The sequence below is a fragment of the Melospiza georgiana genome, chromosome 13 (assembly GCF_028018845.1).
Source record: "Melospiza georgiana isolate bMelGeo1 chromosome 13, bMelGeo1.pri, whole genome shotgun sequence".
In the NCBI taxonomy this organism is placed as follows: Eukaryota; Metazoa; Chordata; class Aves; order Passeriformes; family Passerellidae; genus Melospiza; species Melospiza georgiana.
The window spans coordinates 14,536,241-14,555,266 of record NC_080442.1 but is presented as its reverse complement, the minus strand read 5'-3'; positions in this window follow the sequence as shown (position 1 = coordinate 14,555,266).

The window sequence follows — 19,026 nt, the reverse complement described above, 5'->3', positions numbered from 1 at the left end:
TCCTTTTGTACAAAATTAAAAATGCCTTTCTGGAACAGAGAACTGAAGTAGTTAATTTACTGAGAGGATGAGAATTAAGGTCTTTACAAAATACATGGTTTTTTAAATATTCACCTTTGTTGACTGACATAAATGGCAGCAGTGCCCACCTGGTCTGTTGAGGACTGGAGTTCTGGAGGTGCTGCTTTCTCCTGAACAAAGGCTCAGTCTCAGCTCTCCTCTAGTGGAGATTGTTTTGCCACCTGGACAAGACAATATGATGATGATTATTCAAGAGAGTGATTGTCACTGCAGTCATTCCATTGTATCAACATGCCTTTTCTCAATCAAGCTGAACAGACCTTCCATGAACTATTGCTGTTGTTTGCTTGAGAAAACTCATTACCAGGGCTGATCAGGAGAGATGCTTCAACCATAATAAATACACGTATTTCTGTGAAACTCAGCTTTTTATGCCATTTTTTATTAAAAGCAGTACATTTTCATTAGTGGATTTTCTATTAGAATTCTCATTTCGGTAAGTAAAAATTACAATGACAATTTTAACACCTTTATCTAAAGTTTTCTCTGTTTTTCTGGGAAGGTCAATAAAATGTGTCCATTTTACATTTCAAAAGGAAAACATACTTCAGGATAACTTTCTCTATCTTGATTATTTAACCATCAGAATGTATCTTGCATCTCCTCCTGTGTTATGAATTAACCTGATACCACTGACATCACCACAGTTTTCACATCCTTCTGAGCTTTTTGCGGGTTTAGGTTTCCTAAAAGAAGCATTAGAGGGACACATTTCCATGCTGTCTGTGATTTATGAGTAGATTTTATTTGTGGGGAGATTAAATTGTGGTAGGGTTGGGTCTGTTTGGGTTTCCACGATAGCCTCTGATTAGTTTTAATACAGGCAACCCTCACAGTAAATCAAGTGTGTCTCAGCTGATCTACAGCAAAGTGAAGCTGTGACTCATTACCTGGTGGAGCAGCCTTTCCTCAGACTGTAACTCATTAAACTGAGGGAGTTATTTACGACCCTCCTTGCAGCCACCCTAGCTGATGGTGTCATTTAGGGAACCTGGATGATCCATATGGAATGTGAAATATTTGATGGTTCGTAGATAACTCATTAGGGTCTGAACAAATTCAAAGTATGCTTTCCCAGGGAAAGCTCATCTGGGTGATGGATGTGGCCATCTCTGGGCTCCAGGGGTCTCCTGGAAGCACAAAGAATGTCCCCTGCCTTTGCCCAAGGTTGATGTACATAAGGTTTTCTTGGAAACTTGTAAACTCTGTGACCCTCAAAGTGTAATGAAGAAAGGATTTTTTTTTCCCAAGTCAAGGATGTGAGTCCTGCAGAAACAGCACAAGAACAGACCTCAAGCTGGAGCTGTCATTGTTGAAAATAAAAAAGTTCTTGAGCTTGGAAGCATGGCTAAAGCAAGCCTGAGGGCATGCAAGGCTTAGGCACTGCAGAGCATCTGAACCCAGGCCTAAGGACTGGATTTACAGCAGCACTTGGGTCAGTTTACCATCTCTCTGTTATTCAGCATCTGCAATATATTCCTTTATGCTTCTTTCTTTCTGTCACTCCTTGGTGTCTATGGTGTCTAATGAAGTATCAATGCTCACAATCACCCCTTGAATTCATTCACCATCGAGCCATTCTGGAAAGCTCATGGCTGCACCATCACGTTTACCCTTCAGCAGCCACTCCAGCCCCCAAACTCCTCTGTGCCCAGCAGCCAGCTGGGGCCCCTCTCCTGAGCAGCCATGCAGCCATTCCAGGAGGATCCTGGCCATCCTCTTTGAAATGTGGTTTATTGTCCCTTGGACACCCGTCTGTCACTTGGATGGAGCAGGCTGAGACAAGGGCTGCACTCATGCTTGCTGTTAAGTGGCTAATGCATGGGGGAGGCAGAGGGGGATATTAAATAATAATGACAATAATAATACATCTGATAGAGTTCTGTTCCACTTTAGCACTAAATGGAAAGCTGAAAGCCTCCCTATGGATCTTTTCCATCTCTTGCACCAATGGTTGTAACAGATGCATCAGTTTAAATTTATGACTTGCATGACAAATAAGACTGATACATGTGTTTAGAAAATCTATGCCCAACTGGCATGTTTTGATTAGCTGCAAATGATGACACTGCCATGTCTGTAATGCAACTTATAAAAGGCATAGATGTGGTCCACTTCTTTAGTTGGAGCAAGACAACATAGATCTTTTAATGTTATATCCGTCCTTTACTTCCAACTTTATGAAAACCTTGTGAAATAAAAATAAAAGCAATGAACTTTCTTCTCTGATTTTAAAAATACCCACAAACAACAAAGAATTAGTAAAACCCAAAAGAGGAACGAGGAAACACTGAAGATGAAAACCACTGATCCATTTAAGCACAGATGAAACGATTTGACAATGTGCTGGAAAGGAATATTAAACAGATACAAGCTATTAATTTTCACTGAGGGTCAGCCTGGGAGCTTGAGTAGCACCTGAGATTCAGGTTAACCCTTCACAGTGGGGAGGACCTCACCATCAATCAAAAGTTCTTGCTTAGAAGATGTAGATACTGCTCATGCAATAACTGCAAAATGTTTTGGACAGGTGATAATGTTTATAGAAGGGAAGGATAGTTTGGAAGGTGAAAAAAGCTCAAAGATTACAAGGAAGGCTAACAAATGGCAAAATTAGCATGGAAAAATATTGATCCCTTTCATTTATTTCTTACAGGGAGAGGACACTGAGGGGTGAGACTGGTCTCAATGAAAAACAGTTTCTGCTGTCAGGACCTCTCATGGGAACAGAGACCTTCCAGCTCATAGGGCAGCTGTTAACAATGCAAACTCCCTGTGGGCTGGGCTCTCCTGGCCATTTTTAATGTCTGTGTGCTCCCAGACAATCTGAGCATCTTCCATCTTCAGCATAACAAATATGAAGCCTCTACAGGACTTGACAATGTCACTGGCTCATCCCTCATTTTGAGGTTCAAACTCTGCTCAGTGCTTTTGGAGGGGAACGAGGTTGCTGGGAAAAGTTGTGCAAGCAGTTAATGTGAGGAATTTCAGCCTTGATGCCTCTGTTCTGAGCACTCCTTCATCTAAAACTGAGCATTTACCTCCTCTCAGCTGCCTATGCAGCCAACTTTTTGTCCCTGTCCTTAGAAAAAACCCCAACATTAAACTGTACAACAAATCACTGCACTTGTCCACAGGGAACAGTAAATGCTACTCTACTCATACCTTACTCCTTCAAGAATCCTATTTTAAGTGCTAGAAATGATGATGTGAATACCTCTGTATCAGCATTTTCTATCATGATTAAGGCTATGCCAGTCACCATAAAGGTCACCATGTGATAGACTACACACCACAGGCCCCCACCAGCCAGTGTGACGAACACACTAAATATTGGATTGCAGTTTGGTCAAGTGGCTGGTGCAGTGTGAGAAATGAAATCAATACTCGCCCTGGTGAGAAATGATAGAAATGAGCATTCACCCTCAGCCACGTTCAGGTGGCTGTGAGTCTGGAGTGCCATATTTTCATGTTTATAACCCAGATGTTGCGTTAAAAATTGCCCTGAAACTCAGTGGTAGTGGCAAAACCGAGCACTTATTCCTTCAAGCCTTTCTTCAACTTTATCAATGCCCTTGATTTTTGAAGCAGCAGTTATCTCTGTGGAGGTCTTGACTCATCCTGCCCCAGCCATCGCGGAGGGACCTCTCCTACCAATTCCAACAGAACAAACTATACTAGGGAAGATTCAGCTTGTTCTGCCTGGAAAAAATACACCCAACAGGATGTTTTAGCTGTTTAAAGGAGATTGTATTCTGTCCCTCGCAAGAGAAATATTCCACGTACAGCATTTTAATTACTTGCACATCTTGTGGAACAAAAGCCTTTATCCCCCAACCTTTCTCCTTTCCCAATTTCCCCCATTTTTAACACGTTCATTACAATTGTTATTATTGTGGGTAGTATTATTGATATATTTTATTTTCTTTCACTTAATAAACTGTTCTTTTCTCAACCCACAAGCTTTACCTTTTTTTCAATCTTCCTCCCAGTCCTAATGGGGCTAGACCATGTTGCATTTTGTTGAATTGGAATTGAACAGAGATGTTTCTAGACCCAAGGTTGATGTATCCGTATCTTCTCTATTTGGTCTTCAAAGAAAGTTCAATTTTACTTTTCTACATTTTATTTTTGTTTCAAATGTGCACCAGTTGAGCATACAAAGAGGGTTTCAGATTGATCTTATTATCTATTTACAACAGGCTGGTCTTGAGTTCAGAATCATCGCTGTTTAAAAAGCATTGAAGTTGTAGTCATGAGTATTGGAGTGTGTTTTATGTGCAACCTTCTGGTCTTGAAAGCAAAACAAAGTGCTTCACCTCTTTTAGCATGTCTGCTCCTTGAATATCTATTTTCCAGGTCAGTCTTAAAAGCAGCACGTTTCTTACAAGAGTAAATCCAACACTGAAGCTGTTAAGTCCGGGTAGCTGCTTAAAACTTGGCCCTGTCTAAAAAATAATTAATAATAAGAAATAAAACTGTGTTTGTGTAACCTTTCTGTAGAAGAAGCCACTAATTGATACAGATGCCAGTGCAAAGAAGCACTCGGAAGAAGCATTGATTGCAAATCCCACTGGGATAGGGCTCTCTAAAGGTCAATCACTCCTTCTATTAATTGCTTTAAAAATAAGGCTTGGAGAAAGCTGCATATGAAATAATGGTGGGATTTTGGCAATCCCTGTTGTAAACTGTGGCAGTGTTTCCATTGGTTTGAGGAGGAGAAAGTTGTGCCATGGCTTGGATGGGTCCTTTTATTCCTCCTGGGTTTATAATTTCTGTAAATTTCTGTAATGAAATTGGCTGGTGAGGAAGGGAGCACGGCAGAGAAGTGCCAAAACCACGGGTCTCATTACAGACTGCTGCCCTGAGAACACATTCATTTCAAACACCTCAAAAAGCGCAGGAGAGAAGATTAAGTCTGGGTATGTTTCATTTCTCCAGGCAATTTTTCTTCCTGGGTTACACAAATCTATTCTTTTTGGTTGTTTAATAAAAAAAGTCGCAGGGTGTAATTGTTAAAACGAGCGGTGGGAAATGCAACAGCCTGACAAGAAATTACATGTCTTATTTATCTCCACTGACATTACTCCTGCAGGAGCTGGGTGCCGGTGGAATGTGTTGCACTGGAACATTTCCCTCTGATGCTGGGCAGTTTCCTCCCCACTGGAAGTCCTGAAGGTAAATGCAAACCCAGGTCTGAATTAACCTGTGAATCTTGCCAGAGACTGATGCCCCTCTGTGCCCTTGCTGTTAATGCTGGGGAAGAAATGAAGCAGGTCAGGCAGAACTGGAGCTCTGTGGGTGGCCTCCTGACTGCAGGAAAAATTAAATCAAAGCTCAAGGAATAGTTATCCCTGGGGAAGAGGGTTGGTGCTCGCAGGTTTTCTCTGTGGATGCCTGAAAAGCTGCCCAAGCACAGTGCACAGTGTACAACGAGCTTGGGCTGAAATAGGGATGGAAATAGATAAGACAAGAAGAAAAAAAAAAATGGTTTTAGTACATTTATTTCATGGAAGTGGCAGTATAAAATCAGATCCTATTTAACCAGATTGGAATTCTTCTGCGCAATGATTTAACAGCATGCTGATGTGCTGATAGCATTTACCATCAGCTTAGTTAAATGCTGGTACATGGTGCTCCAGTCCTACAAAAATTCACTCATTTTCACAGATAGCTATCCAAGGGCATCAAGGCTCTTCTGAGATGGATGGCTTCTTCTTTTGAAGACCCTAGCTACTATTTTGATCAGCACAGTGTAAAAAACCTGAAGGGAATTTAAATTAGATTTAAATTATTTCTTCATTTTGCTGCCATTATGTATATTGGGAGGAAAGGGAATGAGCAAATAATGAACAATATTGCAATTATACCTTCAGAGGGTTTGGCTTATGTAGGGCAACTGGGCCAACAGATGGTGAAAGCAATTTGATGTACAAAAGTATGAAATAACTGATCTGGACAGAAGGATTAAAGTGGGGTGTGGGTATAAATTGAACATGGATCATGAAAAGTATATTGGACTATTATGGGAAATCACTGCAGCCTGAGCACAGATGCTGCAAAAGAGCAAATCAAAGTGCACTGGCACAGTAATAGAAACAAAGACAAAAGGTGAAAACCTTATTGTTTTAGTCCTTTGTCAGTGCTGCAGGCTTTGATCTGCTGGAAGAAGAAATCTGCCTCGAGGGAGAGGAGCTGAAGGATCTGGTGGGGAGCAGAAAGTTCACAGGGCTGGGCCAATTTGCATGGCAAACTACAGTGATGTGCTGATTTTAGAGAAACACCTTTAAGGAAGGGCTCCATCGGGGCATTGCATGCCTTAAACGAGCACTGAACAAGACAGAACATCTTATTAGTGTTGGCAAAAGGGCCTGGACGAGGCAGAAAGGCCAGGCTGCCTCTTCTGAAGCATAATGCAAGCACAAAATAAGTAAAATGAGGACACACATTTGAGAGCACTTAATGGGAAGCACCAAGTTTTTAGTTGATAATAGCCACTTAATCAAACAGCCTTATGTAAAGTCCTTCTAATCCCAGCTCATCAGCATCACTGGGGTATTCCCAGGACAGGAACACAGTTTTGCTGACAAAGAAGACGAAAGCAGGAAATTCACACAGTGCTCCTGTCTGTGCTGCTCACATCTAAGGGAATGTGTGCCCCAGACAGGTTGGGAGCCCCAAGGAAGCACTGTCCAAGCTGGTTCCCAGGGTGGGCTGGGCACGGCACACACCAAAGTGATTGCACACATTCAGGAGTCACATCCTGCATCCCTGCAATGCTTTCTGTGCAGCAGGACAGCCCTGCCTGGATGTGCCTCTAGGATGGCCACAGCCACCCAGCTAACACACCTCTGTTAGAAAAGCTATTTACCTGCTTCAGGTGGGCGTTGTGAGGCAGCTGAGAAGGATGGCAATACAATCCCCCTCTGGTTTTAGGATAGAATGCCTCCTGGTGTCCCCTTACCTGTGCATGGCACTGCAGGCCTGACAGCAAAATGCAGGCTCTGGGCATCTTCTGCTGTGATCCAGGGGAAGAATTTGGGGGGCTACCACTGGACTGGTCCATACAGAAGGATCCCTGAAAGGGAGAGTCTGTGGGATACTGAGTTGCTGAAGCAGGTCACTGTTGCTCTGTATCCAACAAGTGATAAATTGAATATGCTGCCCCAGAAAAGCCATGACCAACCCATCTGTCTAAACCCAGAAACACCCTTGTGTTCGCTGTAAAGTTTTTCCAGCACAAGTGTGGTGCCATGGAGTCCCACTGATCTGAACTTTCATGGCATTGCTCCCTACCTGAGGAGGATAACAGCATATGACAGCCCTGGACCAGCAGCCCATCCCAGTTTTCCTTATTTCCTAGCTGGCTAAATTGCTTTTGGCTGGACATGTGGTGGATGCAGGATTGCTTCAGTTCATTTCCCACCCGTAACTGAGCAAATCAGCCCATTTACTCTTAGAGCTCCGATGGAGAGGCATGAGGAAGTTCTTGTTTACTTCTTCATCCGCTTAGTCACACAGTCCAGAACCAAATTAAACCTTCACCCTAGAAATGTGTCCTATTGTGAGAGGCACTTAATTCCTGCAAGGCTCCTGGAGTGCTGAGGAGTCAGAACAGCACAGCCTGAAGGGCTGAGGCACAGTAAAAACCTGACTTTGGGATTTAATGGCAGAAACAGAAAATAAGAGTGTTGGAGAAAATCAGTTTAGAGGAAGTAAAAATGGATATTTCAAAAAAATAGTTTTCTTCAGCCTTGGATTATTCACCATTATAAACTTTTCGCTCTGTTAAAAAATCACTTCTAGGTCAATTTTTTCAGTAAAAATTCCTGTCTCAGTGTGAAGGGACCAGTCTTTTCAGCTTGAAAATATACCCCTGCAACTGGCAGGCCTGCACTGAAATATATTGTTTTAACAACGTGTACATGGAAGTTAATACATAAAAACTGCTGCACTCACTTTTTCCACTGTAATGTTAGCCTAAGTCAGCTCACGTGCATTGCCTCACTCCATCTGAATTGCCATATTTTAGGGAAATTTTCTTGCAGAAAATAAATCAGTTGGATCCTTCTCTGGAGGCCCTAAATCCCAAGATTCCAATTTTGTTTTGGCTTCATTTTTATTCCTTTGGTTTGGAAATTTTGGGGTGGGTAGACTGGAAAAATTTTCTAACTTGTTTGATCATTTCTTGCTCCTCCTCCTCTCCCCCTGTTTCATGGATGATCTCCACTCCCCCAAATCCCAGAACCTGCCCCATCTGGAAAGAATGCATTAATCTGGAGCACTGGCCAGGAATATATATGCCAGGAGTAGGAGTAAAGTTATAGTAATTAAGGTGGAGTCCTGAAGGGATAGGTTAGTGTTAGTTAGCTTTGAAAGAAATTGCAAGAGTATGCTCAGACCTTATTAGTGGATATTCCCTGGGTAGAGAACATATAAGATACCTGAAGTGTTAAACTGAAAAGTAAAAGCTTCAGCAAGGGCTACTCAGGTCTTAGGAAGGACAGAGAAGGATTTAATTTAGATTTAGTCTAGTGAGAATTTTCTGTTGGAGAGATTCTTCCTGCTCTCAGGACAGGATTCACCAGCCTGCCAGCTCCCCATCCCTGTCTGCAGGTGGTACATATAGACCATGGCTAGAATGATGTGCAGGACAGAAATCCCACCCTTGCCACTGAACTGAGGCTGAGGTGCCTACACCAGCAGAGAAAACCTGCTGCATGGGTGCCAAAGGAAGGAATTTAAATGGCTTACACAAAGCATCTGAAATGAGGCAGCAGGGAGAGGCTGGTGGCCCAATGTCCAGCAGACCAGAACTTGTAGAAGAGAAAAAATACTGACAGCTCCATTTGATGCGCAGTATCTTCTGGCTCTCACTTAATTTCTGTCCTTCATCCTGAATTTGGAAGAGAAAATAGGATGCACCCCAGCGACAGTGTGCAGTTCTTGCTCCAATGCCTTCCTCCCTCTAGGGAGATGCTGAGGAGGGTCCAGTGGCAGCAAAGCCCTGTGGATATGCTGCAGACCCTGAGCAAACAGCCATCCCTCCCTCCCCAGCCCCAGGGAAGGGCTGTGGCGTCCTGAGCTGGCCTTGCTGCCTGGGCACGGCTCGAGCCTCTCAGCATGCACAGTGCGGATGCTTCTCTGGCTCTCTTTGTGTGCTGGGATTGACAGTGCCCTTGTCCCCAGCCTGAGTGCCACTCTGTCCCAGCAGTGCCATGTGTCCCAGTGCTGGGGGAGAGGCTGGGCACGTGCAGGGAGCTCGTGGGGTGAGCAGCAATGAGTGCTCACCCCCAAAACGCGGAGGCGGCGGGAGCACAGGAGAAGATGTGACCTCAGCAGATGCTCGAGGGGGAGAGGGGGAGGATGTGCACTGCAAGGAACCAAAGTTAGCACAAAAGAGAAAGTGTTAGCCTCGTCACAGCAACAAATGCATTCAGATCTCAGTGGGGGCTGACAGCAGCTCTGCTCTTCCAAATGCCTCAGCACGCTGCCCTTGAGATCTCCCCTCAGTTCCCCATCCCTCCTGTGCCACCACAGTGACCTTTCCTCCTCCCCGAGCTCTGGGAGAGCATCCCCAGCTGCTCTGCTCCTCCTGCAGAGCAAGCAGCACTCCTGAAGCATTCTGCATCTTCACAGCATTTCACGAGCACCTGCACACATCACCTCTCCAGGCCAGCAAATGCTCCTTGACAGAAATTTGTGTCTTGCAATTTCAGTAGGAAAGGTTGAAAGGAAATGGTGCTGGCCCAGTGCTCTTGCTGGCAGAAAGCCAAATCAAGGGTGGAAAATCCGAACTGGGTATAATGAGAGAAGATTTTGTGCCCTGTTGCACTGTTGGTGCAAGAATTCTGGTTAATTGTTAAGAGTTGCTTATGCAGTGTTTCTTTTTATCCATAGACAATGTCTTGCAACATCTGACTGTTTAAAAACTACAATAAAAAATCCCACAAATTTTTGCCTGTATTCAGTATCAATAAAATAGTCTACACAAACTTACATGACCATACTCCCTGATGTCAACACAGATGAAACATCTGTCTACCAGAAGAAAAAAAATATTGTTAAATCTGTCACCTTTAGCAAACAGAACAGGTTTGTTTTTTTTTTTTTTTTTCCCTGCTGTCTCATCTCTGGAGTACCTCTTGCCTGAATGACTCCAGTTTTGATGATTAACCAGCCCATTTTCAAACACCTAGAAAATGCCTTTCCCAAACAGGGAAGGATTTGGATATTAACTCCAGCAGCGTTGTGCTCAAACACAGACCCATTACTGCTGTTTGTTAATCATCTGGGGAGACAGTGTCTGCAAAAAACTGTGCAGGGACTCTCTACAGGGTTTACAGAAGTGTTTATTGCTTCTTCTGTACCTTCAGTGAAAGGCAAAATCAGTGCTCATTGATACATTAAGTCTTCAGGCTTCATTTTGGAGTTTTCTGCTGCAGCATAACAAGATGTACTGAAATCACTTTTGTGTGCTCTGCTGTACCTCCTCAAACTCCTCTTCTCTGGCAGATCAGATGGATGGGGGGCTGCAGCCATTTGCATTTTTAAATAAAGTCAAACACTGTAAAGAGGAGCTTGGCTTTCTGCAACAGTGTGCTGAGCAGTTGGATTTGGTTGTATTTTGAGAGGCTTGAACTCTGCTCCAGTCTATTGCTGTCTTTTTTCTGAGCGCACTCTCTAGTGCTCTAATAAATATTAAAACCATGGTTGTGCCTTTTCTTCAGCTGAAACTTGGATGTAGCTGATAGAATCGGGCAGAATCTGACCCAAAGGTCTGACAGAATCATGGACTGGTCCTTAGAAGGGAACTGAAAGATCTGGTTGTAGCCCCCATGCCACGGGCAGGGATATTCCATCAGGCCAGGTTGCTCACAGCCCCATCAAGCCTGGAGATAGTTTGGGATCAGGTTAGGGGCAGATATGTAGGTGTAAGGATATGTAGATAGAATGATCTCAAGAATTTTCTGAGGTTCTGAAAGAAGCAAAAAAAAATCATGATAAAATAAAGCCAGCAAACAAGTGCTAAATTCAAAGAAATAAGAATAAATGTATCCACAGAGGTCAGCTTAGGGAAAAGCCACATAAACTGCAGTGATGTTCCTGCCCTTCTCCTTTCACCCCTTATTGTTTTGCAGCTACAACCAGAAATGATCCTGCCCTTTCCCCAGGCTGAATTCAATCTCCCACCATGTCAGCAGCTGGCGCCTCCTCGGCACTCACAGAGACACTTTGGGCACTGCCAAGATTATTTTCATTGCCACAGGAAGGATTGTTATCCACTGAATAATGAAACCTGTGTCCAGCTCAGCTGTCCTTCCAATATTCTGAGCACTTTACCTCTGCCTGTGTCTGAGGGAACTATTTAGTGGCAACGTGGCACAATCTCCACACCCCTGCTGCAGGTTTTGTGTGCTCCAGGTTGAAGCCACCTGAAAGGGAACCTGAAAGAGATGCAACAGATGTTTGAGCTTGTTGATGCATGAATTTTGAGCTGGTGAAGTACAGAAAAACACCCTCCCTGTCTGGAAATGGAGGGACAGTCACAAAGGTTTAAAAATTCTATAGTGATGTCATTTGGGCTGGAGTTATAAAACAGCCACCATGTTAAGAGGTGTGTGTGGAAATTTTTCAGGTGATCTCAGGGAAGTTTGCATAAGTTCCCTTTCCAGTGATGCTTTATCCAAACACATCCTCAGACATGCTGCACAAATCCTGGCAGTTGGCCTGCTGATGGAGAGGGCTGAACACATGGCAGGCACCATGTGTGTGCACTATACTCTGCCCCAAGCTGCTTGAAATCCCAAAAAATTCCAGAGACTTGCAAATGTTACACTAGGTTGGCCATTTCCACCCTATACAGTAATCTGAGTTTTCCCTCCAACTTCTGTCAGTATTTTTAAACAGAGCTGGAGGAGCCTTTTTCTATAAATACTCCACTTCTACACCAGTATTTGAGATTCCAGCTGATTAAATTCTGTCTGTTATGCCACTGTTTTGTTTATTATATATTAATGCTTTTCACCACCCATTTCATCTCTTTCCCTTCTTGTTATTGCTAAAACACACTCAGATTTTGGAGATTTACAGAAGAAACCTGTGTTTTTCCCAAACCAAGAGTCCTGCAGCTCACAGCCTGCAGCGTTTCCAGGCTATAACACAGTCAGCAGGACAGCATGTCAGTCACTAGCACAGGCCAAAAATAGCATTTGTAAGGCCAAACTCAAAGGGCTAAAATGGTGCTCTTAGAGCAGATGTTTAAAAGCTTGTGCACAAGCTCTAGGCTTGTCAGCCAGCCTAAAAACTGCAAAAGGCCTCTGGGAAGGATTAAAACTCTTGGCTAGCACACACACCTCTCTGTTGGAGACACTGGAGATGTGTTTTACTTAAAAATGAAAGTGGTAACCTGGGCTGAAGAGTTGCTCAGAGACCTCTTGAGTCAGAGGTCCTGAAACCATTCCTGATTTGGGCCAGGTACTCATTAATTGCAAAAGGAGTTTGATCTCAGAAAGGGCTGAGCAGGGGCTTTTATGACCCAAGAGAATCTTGTCTTAAGGAGGATGGGGTAGAAAAAAACTACTTGAGAAATGGAGAAATTCCATAAGTAAGAATAAAGACGGGAGGTTTTACAAGTGTAAAAGAAAATATATTGAAAAAACATCTGAAGAAAGAAGACTTTAAGATTCCTGGTTGAGACAGCCCCAGTGGCAGCACTCAGCAATCCCAGCCCCACTTTGCATCCACTCCAACATCTATGGAAGCACCAGGTCCTGACACATTCTCTGCAGTGAACAGGCAGTATCAATGACTTTGTCTTTTTTCCCATTTTTTCCCCTGGTTTTCTAAAAACATGTCCTGATGAACAACCCATCCAGCTTTGCTGTTTCTGCCACACTTTTACTTCCGTGCACTCTCTGGCTACAACAGTGTGTCCTTGGCTTGTTACCATGGCACGGAGGTGCCCTTCTGTGTCACTCACAGTCAGAAACCAGAGGCCCTAAACCTCCACATAACAATTTTACAGCCTAATGTGTGAAAACATGAGCTCATTGGGAAGCAGAGAGCCAGCATTCACCCTGAGCTACAGATGATTTCCTCAGCCATGAAACCTTTGGCCAAGCAGCACCACTTTTTTTTTTTTTTCCTTTTCATTTTTCATCATCACAAGAAAAAATATTTGAAGCTTTTCCCAAGTGCCAGATTCTACAAATTACAGGCTGGGAGTTATTATGAGTCTCATTATTCTCCATGCCCTCCTTCCCACACCTATGAAAACCAGCACGTTATAAAAAGGGTTAGTTGGACTCAACAGTGAATGAACAATTTAGCTGGGTAAAGAACAGAGAAGAAATAGATTGGGATAATATGGTGCAGGAAAGCAAAATGAATTTATTTCCCCCAGCCTTAGGTGAAATTAAATGAGTGCTTGGGTTGGGTACCCACTAAGGGAAAACCATGGTGGTGTTTGATCTTGGTCCCATGAAGAACAAGGGGTTTTTCCGATTAAAAACAACCACTGTAGTATTGGAAATTCCACCCAAATATATAAAATTATTTTTGTTCTCTCTGGCATAGCTGTGTGAGAGCTCTACCATGGGTAGGTCAGAGAAGGCAGGGTATTGTGGAGCTATTTTCTTGCAGAATAAGGCAGGAAGTGAGAAATTATCATTGTTGTGTCTGAAAAGATCAGGTTAAGTGCTGGAACAGAAATCCACTGAGGAATTAATTTGTAGACTTTGCAGAGAGTAAGGAAATTAAATCTAGCTAAACGAGTTATTCATATTTTTTTCCCTTAACAGTAGTAAGCATTAAATCTTGAATTGGGAGTACAGTGAGGCACTGACACCCCATCACTGTGTTAACTGGCTCATTCATGCTGGAGCAGGGCTGTGGGTAACAAGGAGCTTTCATTAACAGATGAACTAAAAAGGAAGCAGGTTTTGGTTTTGTTTTCTGTTTTTTTACCTTTTCCAGGCACTCCAGGGACTGTAGCTTGTTTGAGCTGGGAGGGATGTCCTGGGAGACCTGGTGGTACAGGCAGGCCAGGAGGTTTCTCTCCTGATGATATCAATTCTAGGAATGCTGTCTTATGGATTTTAGCCCAATACTTTGGCTCTGGGTTCCTGTCATCACCTGAGCTACCTACATTGTTCTGATTGGTTTGGCACCTGGAAAAATCTGCTTTCAGGAATGAGGAACCAGCAGTACAATGTGGTGCAGCTGGTGTCATCCTAGGAGTGAGAAAGAAGGCTGGCAGAAAACAAAATTTTGACCTATATAGAGCGATCCATCTGTCCAGGGAAATATTTCTATACTTCCGAGTCAGCTTCTTTCCCTGCTTTACCTGTTGGCGTTCTGACAGAAATTTTCAGTGTTTTTACAAAAAAGGATATTTTTCCCCCCTTGCTAGAACCCTTTTCACCAAGATTATTTCTCAAAACATGGTGCTAGGGAAGGCTTAGCCATCCAAATTTGCCATCTCCTGTGGTTTTCAGCAGCTCCCTGGGAGCTCCCTTAAGGCTGTCCTGCTCAGTCATTGCATTGCCTTCCTGGCTGCTTTTTTTCCTTTTTTTTCTTTTCCATTCAGCTGCTTGCAATTCACATGAGCTATTGTATTAATAAACAGACCTTTCCCTTCACCAATCAGACAAACATATGGGATACGAAGCCATAAATGACAGAGCAGCCCCACATCTTTCATACCGTCGTTGGCCCTCGTGTCTTGCAGGGGAGGAATTTCATCCAGCTGGTTTCATCATGGTTGAGTGATCTTTAGTATTAAATGCAGGGCAAAAGCTAAAGATCATGGCACCAGAACCCTTTGTACGGAACGCTACAAATGGCTCGCCTGCAAACGGAACGAAATGTCAGAAGATGGTATCAAATAAATGAAGATATCACCACAACTACTCATGTGGAGCATAATGTCCCAGACCTTCTCTCTGTTGTTTCAAAAGCACTCACATTTCAAAAGAGTGGGGATTTCTTTTCTCTTCCTCGTAGGGGAAACCGATGCCGTAGCACTGCGAACACGATTGTGGTGCGTGCTGCGTGAGAAGCAGACACTGCTGCCTTGGAAACCCTGAAAAGGCCGTGCCTCTGATGCTAGTTTCTCTTTCTCTCACCCTCTAATTATGTAAGCCCCACTCATTTAGGTTTGGACTCGGGCTGCTTTTCCTCCTGGTATCCATTACACCATTAGGCTGCTGCAGTGACAGAGTGACCCGACGGGAGGGTGGAAATACCCCGTGGGTTAATGGAGGCAGCAGGATGTTTTCCCTGGATGAGCACTGCTGGAAGTGGGATACAATGGAAGACATGCTCCCCTGTCAGTGGTGGTGCCTGTGCTACAGCAACAAGCATCCCACCCCTCCCCTTCCAACATCATGGGGGCTGAGCTGGTAATTTAGATGTAATTGGGCACCTCTGATTCTGTTTAATGGGGCTCCTGATAAATGGCTCTCCTGCCTAATTGGTACAGTTACCATAGGAGGGCCTGGCCCAAAGTGTGAAGCAATGCAGGCCCCTAACTCCCACTGAAATCAATTACACTGAAATCAATGAGAGTTAAACAGCTGAACAGCTTTTAAAATCTGGCCCTCAGTGCCCCCCAGGGCTGTAATTTATCAAAGCACCAAATAAATGGCATGCCTGGTTGATTTCAATGGGTGTGATTGGTTTATAGGAGTTATTACTGGAAAACCCCCAGCTTTTAATACACGTCCCCTGTTATTTTTCCAGAATTTCAGTCTGTTGATGCACAAATGCAAAGCAAACGTACTTGAGTTTGACTCTGTTCCAGGAAGGCTGTCAGGTGGAGTCCAGCATTTATTTTGACTTTGACCATGATGAGGAAGGGGACAGAGGATTAGACAGACATCTGCTCTCATCCTATGCAGCCATTTGTGCAAGTTCTTATCAGGGCAATTGATTTGAGGGAAAAACTCTGCAGTCTTTGCCCATCAAAACTGTCCTGGATATAAGTGGGCATAAAATCAGCAGTGACCTTGAAGATGGAGCCTTTTCTGCACATTGCAGTGCTGTGAAACTCTCTGCACACAGAACCAGGAGACTGCCACAAGTGCTTCATTCTTTAAAAGATAATTCAATTAGGGTGTTCTGGTGCTTGCTGGCATGATCTTGTTGCTCTGTTACAGCTTCTAAGCAGGGTACCTTATCTCTAATGACTGTTGTGAAGTGCTTCACTGTTCTGCATTTTGCAGTAGTACCAGACACTAAACTGTGTCTCAGTCCCTACATCCCTGAGCAATGGAGAGTTGCACCAGGACTGGCGTAGAAAGGACATTTTCTTCTGCAGGTATTAGTATTTCAGAGCATCCTGCAGTGAGTGGGATGTTAATTAATGTCTGATTTATGTCCCAACATTGTAACACACAACCGTTGTGTTTGATAGGTTAATCATGGGACATTTCAGCCAATTTTCTGTCTACCCTTGTATTTCCTATATATGTTGATCCTTTGGCTTTAGGGTCTTCTCAGAGGTGTGAGTTGAGAGGCAATTAGAAATTCTCTTTCCTGATGAGAAAGGAGGAGTGCAGCATGCCAGGTGGCCTTGGAGGGTGATGTCCAAATTCACCTTTTAGAATCCCAGAACGCCCAGGATGACAGAAGTGTTATTTATAGACACTGATGAAAGAACTGAATTTCTTCATTTACAAGGGTGCCTTGTAACCTGTCAAACCAGATGTCAAATGTCAGTCTTTCAGAGTGTGACAAATAATTTCCATTCTGAGATGGCTTTATGTTGCTGATTAGACTGTTGATGGGCCATCAAAGACATCAAAGACATCAGATTCTGGCATCTATTCTTGATGACAATATGTAAACTCTTCAGTGATCTACATATTGGCTCAGGGACTGACTTTGTTCTTTCCTGCTCAGAATAGCAGTATTTCCTCACCCCTCCAGAGAATGATATGTTTCTCACTTTTTTTTTTCTTTGGTGCAGCTTGGACAAAAGGCTTGAAGGTGTGAAGGGAAAGTAGCAACAAGGACTTGCATCACTCATTCCCAACATAACTCGTGTTGGCAGTGTTTGCATTGTCCTGGTTAAGTTGAGTTTGTCACAGCGTGTGGCACGACCTGCTCACAGCTGTGCTGCCAGGGGGAAGCCAGGCTTTTCCTCCTCTTGTGATACCCCAGATTGTTTTTATTGTGCCAGCCACATAGTTTGCTCCAGCCTAAGGAGAGAGTGTGGTTAATACTGAAAGCTGGCTCAAATGCCAACTGAAGCCCCAGGTGCAAAGGATGAGTCTTACATTCCCCGAAAGACTTGTTGGATGGAAGGCAGATAAAGGTACAAGTAGACTCTAGGTGTAGTGCTTGAAAAATCAGAACACTTCATTCCGTGTGAGAAGAGATTTGGGTCCTTGGAAAAGAGACTCCAGCCTCCTTGGAAATGACACTTTGAGTTGCTGCTGAAATGCTCTGTGTGGCTGGGACTGAGCTGCTGCCAAGAGCTGAGATCACAGTTCACCTGGCTTTGTTTTCTCAGAGGTGCCTGGAAGTGGCTCATTTTAAACAAAAGCAGTGTGTGTTTGGACCCACATGCTTTTCTTTCTTTCCTTTTCCACCCTAAATTTCTTCATGCTTTCTTGAGGCAGCAGGCATGGTCTTCCATGTACTTTGACCTGGTATTCCACAAACTGGTCTAGGTCACACTCTTCCAGTGCCACCAACTGAGAGGTATCCATCAGTATCTTGCCTATTAATGATATTACACTTCATGAAGTTCCTTCAGATCCTCCCCACCTGTGCCTATAACAGACCCCGTGTGGTGCCTTCTCTCATCTCTTTTCCTTTACTCCTAAACTGATGCATTTCTCACACTGGAAATGTCATGGTGAATTTCTGTATTTCCTAGAATGACCTTGTTGGCATTTCGACCGCAGTATGTGAAAGACCTGAAATGCTTGAAAACTTGTCAAAATGAAGCTAACAGATATGTACATCAATCTATGTTTATTTGTAGCCTGGCAGAACTCAAACTCCCAGGTTCCAGCCAAAAACTCTGGTTCCAAATGGCTTAACACTAGAATTTCAAACACCAGGAGGAGGTGAACACATTCAAGAAGGACCTTTTTTGTGGTTTTTTTTTAAACAACTAAATTATTATTTAATTATTATTAATTTCCTCTCTTTAATTTTTTTACTTATATGTTTACACAGCATTGAGCAACACACTATTGATTACACAGAGGTCACTCAATATAAGATGATGTATCTCCATTCCTCTCCATGGCAGCTCACAGAAGCTCCACTCAGGTGGGAATGGAGCCCATGTTAAAGGTGCTGCCATGAGGGCAGTATGAATTTATTTCATTCTTTATTGTAAAGTTTGCCTGGATCCAAGGATTACTCCAAGGAGTGAAATCGAATCAGCTTAAAAAAGGGAAAAGTAACAAATCTCAAAATGAATGCAACGCAGCCCTTTCAGATCCTGTTTATTTACTTTTTGTTTGTGGGTGGTATTTCCTTCATTTCCCATCAATCATGCCAGCTATTGGTATTTTTTCTGTCAGACACTAAGAGTATCAGACTGACACTATCTGTCTATTGACTGCCTCGGTTTTCAACCTTTTTGGATTTGCAACCCCCCTGAGCATTTTCCAGCTGAGGAATTTAAGCCAACTGACACGGATCATTAGCTTGAGTTACTCTTCATGAACCTGTCAGAAGTAAACTGGAAACCTCAGAAGCCTTAGGTAGATAACACTGATTATATAGGATAGATATTTACATAACACCATTGATGTCTCAGGTATAATCAGTCTCTAGCTGGATGAAATAATCGATAGGAAACCTGGCAGAAAATGCAGAAGGAGATTGTTGGAGGTATTAGGAAGCCAGACCCATAAATGGATCCATTTTCTGTCTCTCTGGGCTGAGACAGAGTTTCTGAGGGGGCTTTCACCCACTCAG